The following is a 19457-nucleotide window of genomic DNA, read 5'->3' as shown; positions in this document are numbered from 1 at the left end:
CTGTTGTTTTAAGCAGCCTCCATGCACTCTGGAGAGACTGGACTCTTTTTACCCTCCCTTTCAACCTCCTTCTAACCAGCCTCCTCATTTGAGGGAAGTCCGCCCGTCGGAAGTCAAGGGTTTTTGTTAGAGATTTGCCTGGTATTCTTCCCCCAACGTGCACGTCAAAACGGATCGCAGCATGATCACTGTTCCCCAATGGCTCAGTAACGTTTACAACTCTAACCAGGTCCTGCGTACCGCACAAAATTAAATCCAGAGTCACCTGTCCTCTGGTGGGCTCCTTGACTAGCTGATCTAAGTGTAAGTCCAAAGGAACTCCAGGTTGAATCCTCTTCCAGTCTCAAGCACCCATCTTCAAGGTATGTTATCCTTCTTTTATTACTTGTTTCCATCACTGGATTGATGACAGATAGACTGCCTTTGCACACCATGATTAGGTTCAGTTTATCAGTTACGGCAAACAGCCATTGACAAAATGATCCTCTATGTCAGGGCAGTCCAACTTCTGACAGTTGGGGGGGGCACACGACCCTGGTGTTGCCCCCCAATTGTGCAGATGTGGAAGTAATTGGCAGTGATGTTATGACGTCAATGCCAATCATTCCCAGGTTCTGAGCCTCTAAGAAACTCAGAAGGCTTAGGCGGCAGTAGGCAGAGGTGGCAGTGGGAGTGGTGGGACTTTTCAATCTCCCTGCTCCTCTGTTCTGGTTTCTTCTTCTCCAAAGGAGATGCTGGAATGGTGTGGCAGGGAGATTTTTTTAAAAAGCTGCTGAAGCAGGAGGTGGCAGCTTGTGATGGCTGTAGTGGGACTTTTGAGGGCTGCCTAAAAGGGCCTTGTGGGTTGCATACTGGATCATCCTGTTCTATGTGTTGTCTAATTCCTCTTTTCTTAAATGATCCAAAGTGGAGCCACTTCCGGCTTTGTGTTAATTAATCCCAGTTACTCCAATTAAAAATTAATTATGCATTATGTGGAACTTAGTTTTGTCTTTCTAAGAACTCCTCCCAATCAATTTCACCGAATAACTTGGAGTTCTAGTATTAAAAAGAGAGAGGTTTTTTGCCCTTCTTTTCAGTCTCTCTATGTCGTCCATGCATGTTGTTCCAGGGACTGAATGCAGATGCTAGTGGCATTATGGGACTTACCTCTGGAGTTATGTGGCATGCACAGTGACTTCTGGAAGTTGTCGGCCATATGCCTTGTCAAGGGGGCTGGATTATGCCTATGTTTCTGATATGCTGTTGCTTTAGTGCACTTCATCCAGGGAAGTTTCTGATATCAAACAAAAATGGATGGCTGCATTTTTGCAGTTCAAAGTGAGCCACTCTACACTTTTAGCACATTCTCAGTCAACTGAAGGAAGAACCTGCCCTCCTGCTTATGATGGCACTTTATAATGTGGTTAGCAGTTCTGCTTTACTTGTTACATAATGTTTGGTGACGGGGGGAATTGAGCTCTGACGTGAGGAGATAAAACCTGCTACCGAGCGCCAGTAATTTTTCTCTCCTATGACCACCTACGTGGTTTTATTAAAGCATCTCTGCCAGTTCCTTCTGCCCCTGCTGCTAGCTGTCATTAGTGGATAAAGCATCCATTTTGCAGCAGAGACTCTGACAAAGGAAAACTTTGCTTCTGTAGGTGCAGATTTACTGCAGTTGATGAGTTCCGCGGCCACTAAATGGGTGCCCCACAAGGGAAGCGTCGCTTTCTGACAGCGGCTGAGGAAAGCTGCACACTCGTTTTCAAATGGGAGGTTAATGAAGAGGAAGGAAATGGAGTGTTCTCTTACACTCCCTCGCATATTGTCATGTTCAGGTTGATGGAAAAACGTTGACCTGGAGCCCTAATAGCTGAATCATAGCAGAAGAGGTTTGAACTTGTTACTGAGGCTGCAATCATGGTTATGTAATTCATGTATAATCTCGTTATGAGGCGGTTGGAAGCGTAACACAGGGGACTACCATTCCTTGAGTTGCTCACCCACTAACAACAGTGAGAGCTGCACAGCAGAAAAATTAATGGCAGCTTGGAAAGAGCAGCTTTCCATAAGCATTGCCCAGCAACTGTACCTGTTCCATGCACTCAGCAGCTAATTCCTCTCTATTTGAATGGCTTGCAGACCTTTGTGTTGCATTTACATCCACTGCCATATTCTTCTGAGTAGCCATGTGCTACTGTTCACCTGCCTTGGCAACTGGAACTGACAGCTTTGCTAGCAGGTCCTTCTCTGGGCCACAGCTACTGAAGTGGCAGAGAACATCTTTGGCAATTTGTGAGCTGGAAGTGCCAGCCCAAAAGCCTGCACCAGCCCACCAGCACTACATCCGTGAGCAACACTGGCTGGAGCAGGTAGGGTGCAGGGTGCACTGGCTGGAGCAGGTGGAGCAAGCCAACCAGCACAGGGGCATGGGGAGGGTGGAGGGAAGATGGAGAGGGAGCGTTTGGGGACACGGGGAAGGCAGATTGGGGTGGATTGGGTGGAGGCTTCCTCCACTGTATCCTGACCCCATTCCCAGGCAACCCAGATTCCTGGGTTTGTGCCAACTATATAGCTGGCACAGATACAAGAATCTCCATAAGGCAGGTTGGAGGATTGGTGTAAGGAGAAATATATCCCATCTTACAGCCAAGGAACTGAGGCTTAGAGATACAGAAGTTGACTGCAATCTTTTTTGTTATCACTGTTGTTAAACAATTAGGATTTTTTTTTTTTAAACCCATGCCTATCTATTGTAAATCACCCAGTGGATCTAAATTTATCTTCCGCCCACTTCACTTCTGCCTTAGAAGACTACCTGGTGCAAGATACTGCAAAGCAAGGCTGGGGCAGAAAATTATTTTTCCTTACAGCATGTTTGTAACACTCTGAGCAAGCACAGGGGCAGCTGCACAGGTTCAAGCACCATTTTGGATTGCCCTCTAAGAGTGCTGACACAACTAACTTGAAGTGTAAAATTTCAAGTCAAAAAATTGCTACCATGGCTCCCCTTGTGCTAATAGCTTCCTCAGGACTTACATATAAAGCATTAACGAATTGCTTTTGATAAGGTCATTGTTCACATTGTCTAGTCAGTGGTGGCATCAGAGTAGTCATTTGGGCCCTTGTTTGGTTGGTAAATTGTGAAGTAGATCCTAGAAGCCCAGCCACCCCATTCTGTAAGCATAGCCCTTGAGTAGTAGATTTTTTAGTAACCCAGTGGCAGCTGTTCCAGCTTAACAAGTCTGCAAACCTGAAGACATCTGCAATCCTAAACTCATATTTTGTATTTTCCTAGTGTTTTTAGTGCTTGAATTTGACAGGTGTTCGGAATGCAAAAGCAATTCAACGAAATCAGTAACAATATGTTGTGAAATGAGATGTTTCATTATTTTAAAATATTATTTTCCATGTGATGTTCATCTCATGGAAGATGATCAGAGGAAATAGAAAGTAGTAATTAAGACTTCTGGTTTTCTATTAGAACCAGCTTCTCATCAGCTGCAATAACAAACGTAATCAAACCCCATCTTTTAAACATGTTGAGAATCAGCAATAAGCATTCAATATTTTTCGATGATAAAAATTTTAATTAAAATATTAATTCACTTGGCAGTGTTGTGCTGATTTCTTTTCTCTGTGCTTTACGGAAAAATCACCAAAATAAGGTCAAGTTGAAGTTTTCGGAATGCAAGGTTTTAGTAAAGCAGATGTTATCCTATTAAAGGTTTTGATCGAGTAAACAAAACAATAAGTAATTTTGCAAGCTATAATCTTCTTTTTCTTATGGGACGAGTATACAAGATAAAATATAAATGTTCCAGGCAACAAAGCTGCTAATATTATAGCAGAAGCAGCTATTTGCATGCTCGTGGCTTTCATCCAACTCAGCTGATTTGAATGAACTGAAGCTATAGTACAGTATTCTTATTTCTAGGAACACTGAAAAGTAAATGTTTTTTTTCTTTATTTCTTTTCTTTTCTTTTTGATGCATTGGTACTGAAGTTAGGCTAAATCCCCTGCACTCTGAAATGCTGATTTGGAGAATTGGAGAACCCAGCTACTTAGGAACATGATGTGGATGGCTGCAGATGGAGGGAGACTAAGCATGAATCATGTCCCCCTTCCATGAATGGCAGTGCCTTCTAAGGTCCCATTCAATCCATGGGTTATTGGACTTCATTTCTGAATTTGTGGAACAATGTTTATTAATTTTGTAACAATGTAAGAATTATAGTTTTATGGTTCTTTTAGCTGTCCTTTATTTTTAAAAATTAAAAAAGCCTGTAGTGCTCTCCACGCTAATGGTTCATTGCCCCACCCTGCCTTATGCAGCCGGACTGTGACTTGTTTGTCCATTGGCTGCTGAGCCTCAAGGGGGCAGGGCCAGAGCTCCGTCAGGTGTGTGGGCTTCTGACTGAGCTCATTGCTGCTTGCGCCTTCAACCTGCCCTCCCTTCCTTTAAGTTCAGTCTGAAATTAGCTGGTCACTGTTTCTGGGGCCAGGTATGGATTTTTTGCTGTTATTACAATTGGCTGGGGATAATAGTTTTTTTTTGCCTACCCCAAACGAACTTGGATGGGTTGCTCTTTTCCTAGATTCTTTAATAGTCACTGGTCACCTAGCGAGATACATGAGGGGTGGGGTAGGAAGGGCCCATCCTGGTGTCCATCTGAGGCAGCAAGGTCAAGGGGGGAACAAGGGCCACTCCGATGATGCCTGACCAGCTCAATGAGGCAGGCTGGCAAGCCCCTTGACTGAACTAGCAAGGCTTGGCAAAGTTCGTCCTGCAGGCTGAACTGTTTTCAGCTTCCTTGTCCCTTTGGTTGGCTTGGTTGGCAACCTTCAGTCTCGAAAGACTATGGTATAAGCCTACAGCGCCCGGTATTCCCAAGCCGTCTCCCATCCAAGTACTAACCAGGCCTGACCCTGCTTAGCTTCCAAGATCAGACGAGATTGGGCATGTGCAGGGTAACAGTCGCAGTCATCCCTTTGGGGTGACTGCGAAAGGCCAGCTCAGTCAGGTGACTGAGTTTGGCATGGAGTCAGATGGTTAGCCCTAGAGAAACACAGGGGAGGTAGATGGCTGTGACTGTTTTTCCTAACCTAGACTCCGCATACTTGTGGGCAAGGGAATTGAATTATCTGCTGCAAGTTTGTAAAAAGTTAAATAAAGTGGCCTGGTTTAAACGCAAAGCTGCAGGGTGGTGTCATTATTTGCAGGTACATGGGTAATATGCCTTTTTAGAAAACAATTATAAAAAATAATTTTTATAAAAAATTATAAAAAAATAATTGAACAACATTGAGTGCCTGCCTGTGCTGGAGGAGCTTGACAGTGAACCAACCCTAGAAGAACTTCACGTGGCCCTGGACTCCCTTGCCTTTGGCAAGGCACCTGGAAAAGACAGCATCCCTGCTGAAGTCCTAAAGTGCTGCAAAGAGATCATCATCACTGAGCTGCATGAAATCCTTTGTCTCTGCTGGAGAGGAGTACCTCAAGACATGAGGGATGCAAACATCATCACGCTGTACAAGAACAAAGGCGACAGGGGTGACTGCAACAACTACCGTGGCATCTCTCCTTAGCGTTGTAGGAAAGTTGTTTGCCCGAGTTGCACTAAAGAGGCTACAGGTACTTGCAGAGAGTGTTTATCCAGAATCACAGTGTGGATTCCGAGCCAAAAGGTCCACCACTGATATGGTATTCTCCCTTAGACAACTGCAAGAGAAATGCAGGGAACAACGACAGCCACTCTTTATAGCCTTCATAGATCTCACGAAGGCTTTCGACCTGGTCAGCAGGGATGGCCTCTTCAAGATTCTCCCCAAGATTGGATGTCCACCCAGGCTCCTCAGCATCATTAGATCCTTCCACAAGGACATGAAGGGCACTGTTGTCTTTGATGGCTCCACATCAGACCCCTTTGACATCCGAAGCGGCGTGAAGCAGGGTTGTGTTCTTGCACCAACCTTGTTTGGGATCTTCTTCACTGTCCTGCTGAAGCAGGCCTTTGGAACTACAACAGAAGGCATCTATCTCCGGACCAGATCAGATGGAAAGCTTTTCAACCTCTCCAGACTGAGAGCAAAGTCCAAAGTCCAGCTGAAATGTCTGCGTGACTTCCTCTTTGCCGACGATGCAGCTATCACTACCCACTCTGCCAAAGATCTCCAGCAGCTCATGGATCGTTTTAGCAAGGCCTGCCAAGATTTTGGACTGACAATCAGCCTGAAGAAAACACAGGTCATGGTTCAGGATGTGGACTCACCTCTCTGCATTACAATCTCTGCGCATGAACTGGAGGTTGTCCATGACTTTGTGTACCTTGGCTCAACGATCTCCGGCACTCTTTCTCTCGATACCGAGCTAAACAAACGCATCGGTAAAGCAGCTACCATGTTTTCCAGACTCACAAAGAGAGTTTGGTCCAACAAGAAGCTGACGGAACATACCAAGATCCAGGTCTACAGAGCTTGCGTCCTGAGTACACTTCTGTACTGCAGCGAGTCATGGACTCTTCACTCACAACAGGAGAGGAAACTGAATGCTTTCTACATGCGCTGCCTCAGACGTATTCTCGGCATCACCTGGCAGGACAAAGTTCCAAACAACACAGTCCTGGAACGTGCTGGAATCCCTAGCATGTATGCACTACTGAAACAGAGACGCCTGCGTTGGCTCGGTCATGTCGTGAGAATGGATGATGGCCGGATCCCAAAGGATCTCCTCTATGGAGAACTGGTGCAAGGAAAGCGCCCTACAGGTAGACCACAGCTGCGATACAAGGACATCTGCAAGAGGGATCTGAAGGCCTTAGGAGTGGACCTCAACAAGTGGGAAACCCTGGCCTCTGAGCGGCCCGCTTGGAGGCAGGCTGTGGAACATGGCCTTTCCCAGTTTGAAGAGACACTTGGCCAACAGTCTGAGGCTAAGAGGCAAAGAAGGAAGGCCCATAGCCAGGGAGACAGGCCAGGGACAGACTGCACTTGCTCCCATTGTGGAAGGGATTGTCACTCCTGAATCGGCCTTTTCAGCCACACTAGACGCTGTTCCAGAACCACCTTTCAGAGCGCGATACCATAGTCTTTCGAGACTGAAGGTTGCCAACTACTATAAAAAATAAAATGTAGCAAGTCTGTTCATTTGATAGAGAACAAATATGTTCTTTTACTTACCACTAACTATAGGCACAATCCATCCGAAGGCAATTTTGAAAGTGCTATAATTTAGCCGTTTTAAATAGATTTTTTTTTTTTTTTAAATTCGGTCAGGTGGCCACGCAAAGCTGATTCTCCACACCAAACTTCATACTGAAGTTGGCATAATTTTATGGCCAAAAGAGTGTTTGGGACTTTCTAATGTTAGAATGTTGACAAAACCCACACACATGCTTGTATAATTACTTTAAAATTGAGTTATGAAACACTGTTTCATTGTGCTATGGAACAAATTGAAAAAGGTAACCTACAGTGCAGGCCTATGCACATCTACTCAGAAGTAAGCTCCCTTCTGTTCAATGGACTTTGCTCAAATGTGTCTTGGATTGAAGCAACTGCCTTTCAGCAGCTGAAGAAAAGATTTGTAATGGTTTTATCACTTATGTGTAAGGGTCATTATGGAATTAATATTTTGAATTTAATAATATGAATTTTTCACATTTATTGGACCTAAAACCTATTCCAGTGTACTTTGTATCAACAAAAGCTTTCATCCGATATCTCAAATTCCATTTGATGTGATTTTAATGAAATTAAATATGCCATTAACTTAATGGATGCAATTTCAGGTTTTTTTTAGTTCACTGTGACAGGGATATGAGTTACTCTCCATCAACATGTGTAAACCAATCTGCATGACTGCTGCATAAACTGACACCACTCCCATGTTTGTTTCACCAAATGTTCTGACAAACCATGGTTTCTTTACATGTTTGATGACCAGCTACTACAGAAACCCTGAAAATACCAGTGTATAAACCTAATTTTTTTGGTTACACACCTACATACAGGGCGCAATCCTGCAGTGCTGATTCCGGAGTGCTCAAACACTTTTGTGCCACTAGGAGAGATGAGAGGCCAGCGCAAGCCCTGCTCAGGGCATAATGTCTACTGGCTCATTTTAGGAAATGTCAAGTCTTCAACCTAGTTATAATCTGCACTAGCGAAACAATGATTCTAGTTGAAATCCTAAATTGGTTCACTTACATAAAATTAATCTCGTCATAGACCTAAAAGTGATAAATCAACTGCCTATTGTTTTTTTGTTGGAATTTTTACTTCACTATGATCCTGTGTCCTAATGTTACATTTTTGAACATTGTAGGAAGAAACAGAATTAATTGGTTCAGCTGAGACTCCATTTTGGTTTTTAACTGTCAACACAACTCTCCCAAGCAAGTCAGAATCAACTGCAGTGCTACATATTCCATCATATTGAGTACAGGGGGTGTAGAACTCAAGAATTCCTACTGCAGATTAAATATTTGAAAGTCCTCCATTGTGGAAAGTGGTACTATCCTGCACACTGACTGGGCTTCCTTCAAGTTCCGCATAGCTTCCAAAATTGTGGTAGTTCGGTAATCACATGACTGAAGTACAGTCCATGTACATCTCCACAGGCAAGTTGAAAATAAGTTTTCAACTATTTTTGAAACTATTTCAACTAGTTTTGCTATAAAGAAAAAAGTTTTAGTCTTTATAGCATGATTATTTGGCAGCATTTAACGGATGGGATGGAACAATACAAGAAGGAAATTTTCTTGCCTCATTCACAATCACCTAGTAGAATTATGAATTTGGTGCAGTGGTGGGTGGTCAGGCCCACCCTCCCACCTGCCCCTGTGTGTGTGACTCCAAACTGGAGCCGTTGTGGGTGGGGGTGACATACCAACACGGGGGGGGGGTATGATGTGGTGATGCAGAGGTGCGGTGACGGTGTCATCACATTGTCCCTGCCCTGGGTGCCAACCAACCTAGCTACATTGCTGCAATCTCCTGTTTTTTTTCCTAACCATTCAGTGTGAGAATGTGTTTGTGCAAGAACTCTGGTAAAGAAGGTCCTTTATGACTGAGCGAGAAGTCCCCCTGATCATGAGCCGACATAGTTATCATCTCTTTTTAATCCAGCCCTGTTTTAAAATGAGGAAAGGGTCATATGTTAATGATAAGGGGCTGCCTCTCCTGCATCTAGTAGCTGGATATTAGTTGCTTGGGTTGAGGATCTGAGGTAAATTCCTCATTTTTCCATGTTTCTCAAGCCTTTTGTGGTGAACTTCTAAACCACTTCAAAGCACTTTTTGCTTTTCTTCACAGAATAGTTGCTAGCACTGAGGAGACTGAAGGAAACAGATAATCTGTGTTCCAGCCAGTCAAGAACAGCAAAAACTGCACTTTGAGTTGTGACCTATAGTCTGATTTCACAGGCTGGCTGCCATTCTTTCTTCATGATCACTTAAATGGCCCTGATCCTCCATTAAATGGCCCTGATCCTGACAGGAAACTCCTGTTTAAGTTCTTAGTGTTTCTTATCCAGAACTGACACACATTCCCCCCCCCCTTTTCGGCTAATTCTCTGTAATGACTTTGTGTGGCTCATACGTCTTTTGGCAAACATCCTGTCCTTCAGAAAACTGAAAATTTTATTTATTTATTCGCTGTATGAAGGATTAATTGCTCTCAACATGGGCCATGCTTCTGTGAGCTCAGCAACATCAGTCAATCCCTGCCAAATTAATTTTCTGTTTGTAGTTGGCCCATTAACTGCAATATAAAGCTTCTGTCCCCTAGGCTAAGATGCCGACAGTACAACTTTCTCTTATTGCGCTGTGCTGGAGCAGGGAAAACAGAGAATAAATACTTCTGCTGTCAACTTCAGACTAGCTTGGTTGGAGTTGGGCAACTTTCCAATCTTGTTGTTTAGTGATGGGCAGGCTGTAAATAGTTCCCTTTCACAAGTGAAGTTTATAAATTATTACTTTCAGGCTTGTCTATCGAAAATAGTTAGTGTCAAATCTCTCCTCTAGCACTGACTAACATTATCATCAAAATATGAGACCTCTGATTTTTTTTTTATGACCACAGAAACAAACCAATTGCACCTTACCATGAAGACAATCAATAAATAGGCCAAGTCAGTGAGTTAACCCATTGCTGCCTGGGCCACAGGAATTTGGTCCCTGCTGCATATATGCAACATTGGGCAGAAATGGCTTAAGCCAGCCGGGAGGGCTGATACCAGCTGAGGAAAGGACAGGGGCACCTGAAGTGTGCATCGCAATGCCTTAGGGCATTGTGGCACTCTCATAGGGCACCGCAGGATGTCCCTGGAAGCCCCTCTTACCTGTTCCCCCAGGCACCACCATCTTGAATCTCTCTAAATCTTGTGAGATGTGGGCACCGCCGTCTTGAATCTCACCGAGTTGGGAAGAAGAGACTGCAGAGTAAGTAACAACATCAGTTGTAATGTTGTAAGTCAATGATGTAAGTGACCCGGGTACGTTTGGGAATCATCGGGAAAGGGCTAAGTACTTGTGCACACAGGATAGCTAATGTGCTTTAGGCCTCAATGCTAACCAACTTTCCAGCACTGTCATAAGGGCAATGCAACTCCGAGGTAAGGGAACAAATATTGCCTTACCTTGAGGAGGCCTTCATGACTTCCACCCCACTTCAGGATGCAGCTCATGCCCCACTGGCATAACTATGCCAGTGTTGGAAAGTTGGTTAGGATTGCACCCTTAATCTCTTTTCTTCCTCCAGTTCATGAATGAAAATATGAATGCACTCATTGTAACATCCCAATTTTATCAACAAGGATCACTACCAGATTCTTTTGGCCAGCTGAGACTATAGAGTACTTGGGTATGCATTTACTGGGTATGCAAGTACAAGAAACTTGGGTCAAGATGCATTCCTACAACCTGGATTTAACTTGTAGGTTCATTTGGGAGGTTTAATACTTGGAATGGAACCGAAACCTGGAACATTGTAGCTCTAGTGCACAGGTGCACAGTGGCAATATTTTTAGAAGATATCCAAAATGTGACTAAAGGGAGAGATTGTAGAACCAGGGTCTGATAAATAGGAACTGCTAGAATATATGTAATCTTGTTTATAATTTATCCATATTTGCACATGCCTAAGAACTATACAGCACACATCACTTTAAATCAGTGGTTCCCAACCTTTAGAAGCCTGTGGACCACTGGAGCACAATTTGAAATCATCATGGACCACATGCAACCCCTCAGTCCTGGCACACAAAAACTACAATTTTTCGTGGGGTGGTGGTGGACAGGTCGATGAAAGTGTCGACCCAATGTGCGGCGGCAGTGAAGAAGGCCAATTCTATGCTTGGGATCATTAGAAAGGTATTGAGAACAAAACGGCTAATATTATAATGCCGTTGTACAAATCTATGGTAAGGCCACACCTGGAATATTGTGTCCAGTTCTGGTCGCCGCATCTCAAAAAAGACATAGTGGTAATGGAAAAGGTGCAAAAGAGAGCGACTAAGATGATTACGGGGCAGGGGCACCTTCCTTATGAGGAAAGGCTACGGCGTTTGGGCCTCTTCAGCCTAGAAAAGAGGCACCTGAGGGGCTACATGACTGAGACATACAAAATTATGCAGGAGATGGACAGAGTGGATAGGGAGATGCTCTTTACACTCTCACATAATGCCAGAACCAGGGGACATCCACTAAAATTGAGTGTTGGGAGAGTTAGAACAGACAAAAGAAAATATTTATTTACTCAGTGTGTGGTTGGTCTGTGGAACTCTTTGCCACAGGAGGTGGTGATGGCGACTGGCCTGGACGCCTTTAAAAGGGGATTGGACAAGTTTCTGGAGGAAAAATCCATTACGGGGTACAAGCCATGATGTGTATGCGCAACCTCCTGATTTTAGAAATGGGTTATGTCAGAATTCCAGATGCAAGGGAGGGCACCAGGATGAGGTCTCTTGTTATCTGGTGTGCTCCCTGGGGCATTTGGTGGGTCGCTGTGAGATACAGGAAGCTGGACTAGATGGGCCTATGGCCTGATCCAGTGGGGCTGTTCTTATGTTCTTATGTACAATTAAATTTGTAACGTTTTGCGATTTATTAGAGTTTTATTATTTTTAGAGAAGATTTTTGAGTTACTGCTTTTGTTGCTGGCTGTGGGTGGTCCATTCTCCACCCTCTCTGTTGGTGCATGGGAAAGTGCCACCCGAGTGAGTACTCCTGCATGGACTACCAGGGAGGGCAGAGAATGGACTGCCCACAGCCATAGCCAACACTTCAGTGCTGGCTGCGGCTGCAGGTAGTCCATTATCTGTGCCTTCTGATGGTCCTGGGGGAGAACTTGCTCAGCAAGATGCTGGAAATTATCTTTTTTCTGAGATGGTGCAACTACTTCTCAGGGCCTTGCAGACCACCTGTGTTCCGTGGACCACAGGTTGGGAACCAGTGCTTTGAATCATGCCCTTTGCTCTCCAAATAAGCTTTTACCTTTTTCCTCCCTTCTTAACACTGACCACTGAAGTCCAGACCATGTGTGATACAAGACGCATTATTGTTCTACCATCCTTTTTTTAATGTTGAAGCAGGAACTGCAACACTGAAACAGGAACTGCATCAGGCTCCTTCCACATGGAAAAGGTATATTTAACTGTTTGTTCTCACACCACAGTCCCAATGAACGCTCAGACATAGAGCTGTTGTTAGCATTGAGACGGGAGCTCAGGATCCCAGTGTGCATACTGTGTACAAGGGGCTTTGTATGCCAGTATGATACAGGGATATGACTTTTTATTGAATGCAGCTTAGGTAGCAATTTCATCTCTTGTAGCAGAACCCTCCAGCATTGTATTCAATGGAGCTTAGCCCCAGTCCTAAGTGTGTAGGACTGCATCCTTAGCCTCATCTTCAGATTGTTTTATGGGTTAAGAAGTGAGGCCCACAACACAAATGTGCACACATCACTGGAGACTACTCCATAGTTTGGAGACTATGACTTTGTTGGTGAATGTATGAACTGCACTGAATAGTGTTGTTTTGGGGACAGTGGCGTCACTAGGATTCCCCCGGGTGGTGGGCATGGTGATGTACCATCGCCCTGCCCCCACTGTTTTTTTTTGGCTGTACCTTTTGTTAGATCACAGATATTTCAATGTGGTTTGTTTCATTGCATTCTGCATGAAATTACTCATTGATTGATATATAACATGATGGTCTTATTCCTCCAAAATCTGATTTTAGTGATTTTAAAAACTTGTAGAGTCACACACACACACACACACCTGTCAACTTAATAACACCTTATTGCAGCAGTTCTCAAACTTTTAGCACTGGGACCCACTTTTTAGAATGACAATCTGTCCAGGACCCATTGGAAGTGATGTCATGGCCAGAAGTGATATCATCAAGCAAATTAAAATAAATAATTATAAATAATTAAAATAAATGAAATAATTAAATAAGGGGGAGCCAGTCCTGTTCCACCAAGTGAAACTACTCTGAAGTAAGTCCCATGGTGGTCAATGGGGCTTACTCTCAGGAAAGTATGGGTAGGATTGCAGCCTGTGAGCCCACTCCTATGCATGTCTACTCTGAAGTAAGTCCCATAGTGGTCAACAGAGCTTACTTTGTAGCCTGCCTGCAATAACCCCCCCCCCCCCCCCAAAAAAAAAGAACCCTCCACAGTGCCCAGTTTAAAGTTCTTCTATTTCAGGCACATCAAGATAAAGACGCACCTGGCTTTGCAAGTGCAAAATAGGAAACTTCCCCTTACCAGTTGAAGCTTCTTTTTGGTTCTTTTTAGGGGGGGGGGGGTAGGCAGCCTTCTGGAGCAGCTCCTTTGGATCGGGACCATTCTGGTGTCCTCACATTCTCCTTTGCCTGGCCTGACCACCAGCCAAGACTCGTCTGCCTACTCACGAGTAAATGTGACTATGAGGCTGCTTTGCTCTCCATAGGACTCAATAGGGCAGCTGGGAGGCAGGGACCTCCTTCTCGGGTGTTTTTGGGGGCTGCATTCATTGGATCAGGACCATTCTGATGTCCTTGGAGTTCTCTCAGCCTGCCCTTTCCAATGGACTAAGGCAAGTTTGTCTACTCGCGAGTAAACGTGGCCACGTGGCTTCGTTTTGGGCTCAGTAGAGTGGGATGGGACCTCCTTCTCCGGTGTTTTTTGGGGGGGCTGCATTCATTGGATCAGGACTATTGTGGGTGTCATTGGATTCCTCTCAGCCTGCCCTTTCCGATGGACTATGGCAAGTATGCCTACTCGTGAGTAAACGTGCAATATGGCTCAGTTTCACTTTCCATAGGGCTCCATGCATTTTTTATTTCCGATTTTTTGGCGATAACTTTTGAAGGAAAGGAGCTATTTCAATTTTGTTTTTCGCGTTGCACTCTGCTGGACATTTCGCATCCAATGGTGTATGGCATGATGGGGTGTTAGCGTGTCCTCTCCCCAGGGCGCGTCCTCCCCCCAGGGCGCATCACCTCCTGGTGCGGCCCACACCCTCTAGCGACACCACTGTTTGAGGATTAGAAGGGGATATGAAAGTTCTGTTGGTGGACTTTCATCTATGATGAATCATCACACCTACAAAATGCAGCTTCATTTATCCAGTGCTAGGTATGCATGTGTGAGCCGGACAGTAGTCTGGTTTGAAGGAAGTCAGTATATGGATAGTCCTATCTTGGTGGATAGTAAGTTCACCCATTAATTATTGAACTAAAATACCATTAAAACACCCCCAAAATATGTTTGCTACAGTAAGAGCAATTGGAGCATGTGGAACCTTTAAGTTTGCTTCCCCAGAGGATTAGTCCAGCTTACTGTGCTACCATAATAAATTAATGGCAGAAAGTCACAAGGAAGACCTAGATTGACATCTAGGATGATTTAAAAAAAAAAAAATTATTGAGCATCGGTCAAATGTATGTCTTTGATTTGAGGTATAAATATGTATGTCTTTTCCTACAAGGACCTGGCAACACATGTATGCAGGCTCAGTAAATATATTGTGAGTTCTCCGTGGTTCTGACTCTATCTTATCATTTCTTGTAAAAGTGTTCACAGATTTCATTCCTTCTTCCTAGAAGTCAGGATTATATTTAATTCATAGTGTGAGCCGCAAGTACAATAACAAGGTTCAGTTCTTCAAATATTCTGGTGGCTAAGGAAGGTGACTGGCACCACACTGTAGCGGTGAAGGAAATGGGTAAGGGATTGCTGTGTCATATCAAAAAGCAACAACCCCACAGCATAACTCAAATCTTTGCATGGAGGCATTTATCTCACTTTTGGTTTTTCAAGAAAGGGAGAAGAGCTTGTTTTTTGCACTTTCTGGTCTGCACATACAGACTGCACATTGTACATTCCTTTTAGTTTATGTCCCTCTCTTTGAGACAGAAAGGAGATCTCAGTGTACATACTGCTTAACCTTGGAGTTTTATTTCTGTTTCAAAGACAGGGAATTTAAACTAAATATCATAATTTAAACTAAAAATAGAATAAGCATATATCTGAGAGGGATGCCAGAACAAAAATATCCCAGGATCATGTAAATAAGATTTTAGACTGGTTTACAGGGTAAAGCCACTTGTTGCAGAAAATGTTTTTAGGAAGTGCTTTTGATTTGTCACAAATTTGCCTCAAATAATCTACAACCCAGGCTAGTTTAGGACAAGAAATACTTCACAATATGCATTTCATGGCTGGAAAAAAGGAAGCAGAAGCAGCAGTTCCTTCAGGTTGAAAAGGAAGTAGCGTAAGATGCGGTTTCTTGCCTTGTTCCAGTGATGTGCTTTGCAGAAAATAAAGATGAAAGTTGCAAACCTATGGACACTTCCTGGGAGTAAAAGAGGGAGTTACTCTCTTTTCTTTTAAACATGACTTACTTACCTGGACCAGTGCTGGCAGGAATGGCAGTGGTGCTCTGGTCCCACTGCAGAGAGGTAGAAGAAAGTCTCTACCCCATCTTCCTTGGAATGCTGCATAGCAGTGCCCTGGGTTGGAAGAGCTTGGTGGCTATTTGCCAGTGTCATTTCCCCAAGGCTACTGCAGAGGTTCCATTAAGCCAGGAGTACTTGGGGAAATATACCATCGTTTATACAGCGCTGCTGTTTGACAGATATGTTTTGGAACTCCTACACCTCAAAGCAGTGACATCAGAAGAACAGGAAACACATGTTTACTGTTCTTTTTCTCCCTATTTCGGAATAGGCACTAGCAATTAATCACACATCTGCTCTGGATATGTTACAGAATTCTCCTTGCCAGTTGGCAGATGATACCAAGGGGCCATCATACCACTAAACTATCCTGGACTAGCTTGATCGTCTGCACAGTCTTGGTACGTTATGAGGATATGCATATTAAACGCACAGCAGGTGAAATGTGTGATGAAATAGTTGCACCATTTTCTGGCTCCTCTAAAACAAAACTTTTGCATCTCCTAATTTTTCAACTGAATGTAATTTTTTGTTGGTTTCATTCCACCAATGAACTTTGCCCAGTGTGTCTAGGAAAATAAAAGATCATGACTTCTAATTGCCCGTTTCTCTGAAAGTCCAAAATGAGGCAGAATCAAGTTTGGCACCTTTCACTTCTCCATTTTGAGCTTCTGATTTGTTTTGCTTCGGTGTCAAAGGCCACCATCAGGTTATTTAGTGGCGATCAGAGTAACATTGAGGAAAAAGCAATTCAGCCCAAGCATACTGTGGAATTGCAATTCTGCTATATATATTCGTGTTGTCACCTGGGGAAATCTAGACTACAGCCTTCAGTAAAGATCAACTTATCCTCGTGGACTATGTCTCTGGCACAGATTGCAGACATCATTTTTATTAACTACCAAACATGTCAACAAAGGCACCACCACAAATAATCCATAATTCCCTCTTTTAATTATACTCCAATTTAAAAAGCAAATAAAGTTGAGTGTGAAACGTGAATTTTCAGTGACTAGTACAATGTCCTGGTTTTATTAAGCTTGTATAGAGAAGCCCATGGAGGATGTAGATAATCTCAATGAGTTATATAGTTGGTACTTAATGTTTAATGCATGCTTAACAGGTTCTTGTAATAAAATTCTTTGAACTGCACAACACAAACTGTAGTAGGTCCATGGTGGAGGCATTTACACACATTTCCCCCTTTCCCTCCTCCTTATACATCAGGGGATTTTATATATGGCTGTTTGACCTCAGTTGGGAGAGTGTAAACACATGTGTTGACAAATCACATGATTGTGTGTGAAATCTATCCAGGAAAAGATGACAGGCATGTAAAAATATTATGTACCTTAGTTCTTCCGAATACTAAGAGGTGTAGAAAGAGCAGTGGATAACAACAATGTATGATATCTAAGGAGAGTTGTTTAGATAGCTATTTTTTTTTTCTGACAGCAGAGCAAACTAGAAGTGATGCAGGCACAAGCTCTATTGTGGCTTTCTTTAACATTTAAAAGTACCTGAGGGGCAGTTCGGGGATGCAGTGCTGGGGCAGGGGATTTCTCACTCTTTCTGCCACACAGTTTTTCCAGTTAAAAGTCATCCCTCTACAGCTAGCTAAGCCACTTGGAAAAAACATAGGTGTAGTACAGTTTTTCCCTTATGGGACAAATAGTGGGGGGGGGAGGGGAATGAAGATTCAGGAAAGTTGTGAGGGGTAGTGGTCACACAAACACCATCGTTCTGATTCATTTGTCCCCTTAAAAGTAGTTAGACTTAAAAGTAGACAGTAGACTATCTGATCATAGATGTTACTATGGTTGTAGTAGATGTAGTACCATGTACTACAGTACATACAGGATCAATCTGTCATGTTACCTCAGGGGAGAACCTGTTTCAGCTGGACATTTCATTGATTCATTCAGACCACAAAAGCATAATGTCCTCCAAGGTGGGTTCTTTCTGTTTCTTAAGCACTCACCTGGGATTGACAGATCTCACCAAATGCTGCATTTCCAAATTGCTGAAGCTGCCTTTGCAAAACAGTTTTGAAAATGTGGATCTGTGATACAAAGAGGGCCAGATTTGGGGGGAGAGAGAGAGAGAGAGTTCTTTTTCATCCTGTAGTTCAGTCATAAGCATAGGCTAGTAGTTGCCAAACTTACATGGGTCATGATGCTCCCGCAGCTTGATTCTTCCTGGCTCATCTACCATCTTGGATCTTATGAAATCTCACAAGATCCAAGATGATGGCAGCTAAATCTCATAAGATTTTGCAAGATCCAAGGTTAAGGTGCCTGGGGGAACAGGCAAGAGGGCCACCAGTGACATCCCATGGTGCCCCTGTGAGCAGGGCCTCTGAGAGAAATTTTATCAGAGGGTACAAAGTTTCTTTTGGGCCCCTTTGCAAAGGGGGAGGGGTGAAACAGAGCGGGGGAGTGTGGTGATGGGCAAGCAGAATAGGGGCAGGCAGGGGTAAAGTAGGGTGAGGGGAGGGTAGAGACATCTGAAAAAGTCTTTGGAGTCCAGGTCTACCCACCCATATGGCATCAGTAGTGTCCCCAGCACCCCCAGTCATGGTAGTGTCCCCAGCATCCCGTACGGGCAACAGGTCTGAGTAGATAGGAAAATGTCAGATCCCAGAAATTTCTGGGCCCCCTCCTTTGGCTCCTGGGCCCCCCTTTTGAGCCTGGGCCTGGGTGGAAATTACCCCCTTTACTCCCCTCTCCTAGGCCCTGTCTGTGAGTATGCCTCAATGCCCTAAGTCATCGCTACACACAGTTTGGGAACCCCTGGCATAGGCCCATGAGAAGCAACTTGTTTTTTTAGGGAAACAATTTTTCTCTTAATTATCGTGGCTCTTGAATACAGTTTGAGAAATACATGTTTAAATGTAAAAGATTTCTTGAACTTTCATTCTTCTTTTCTTATCTGGTGTGAGTTCCACCTTCTTTTTTTCTGCACTTTTGATTTACAATGCGCTTGTTCATAAAGTGAACGATGAACATACAGAGAAAACTTTAATCATTCCAGCAGCCTGCAGTGCCTCTGAACATTGTATTGCTGTCATGGTAACAAGCAGATCTGCACAAGGGACATGGGCAGGTTAAAATTTTGGATTTTGCTGTTTGGAAAAGAGGGAAAAAGAGCATCACAAAAACCAGTGGCATGTTAATCTTGAAACCTCGGATGCAGAGAAAAGGTTTCAAACTGAAAGCACAGGAATCCCAATGCATGGGTTTGTTTTTGTTTGTTTAGAGGCCTTCTTTGAAATCATGTCCTGGCCATCTCTGCCAGTCTGACTGTTAGAAGCAAGTACATGCCAAGTAAAGCCTTAACCAGGCTGATTACAATCTTCCCTCTGAACCTCAAAGCCATTTGCACCTGGAAAGGTTTGGATAAACTTAAAACAAACAGCATTGGGAATAATCAGTTGTGCAGAAAGGAGGAAGGCTGGCTGGAAAGGAGGGATAAAGGGGGCCAGACAAGAAAGAAATATCTGGGAAGTGGTGTGTAGGGGAGGG

The 19457-nt window shown here is 43.7% G+C and overlaps 1 pseudogene; it reads right to left on the bottom strand.

Annotated features, from left to right (window-relative positions):
* Positions 1–4852: 4852 nt before the first annotated feature.
* Positions 4853–4969, bottom strand: LOC136637364 (5S ribosomal RNA; annotated as a pseudogene).
* Between the last annotated feature and the right edge of the window lie 14488 nt (positions 4970–19457).

The sequence above is a fragment of the Tiliqua scincoides genome, chromosome 1 (assembly GCF_035046505.1).
Source record: "Tiliqua scincoides isolate rTilSci1 chromosome 1, rTilSci1.hap2, whole genome shotgun sequence".
Lineage (NCBI taxonomy): Eukaryota > Metazoa > Chordata > Lepidosauria > Squamata > Scincidae > Tiliqua > Tiliqua scincoides.
The sequence above is the reverse complement of the archived record's forward strand: the minus strand, read 5'-3'. Positions and strand labels throughout refer to the sequence as shown.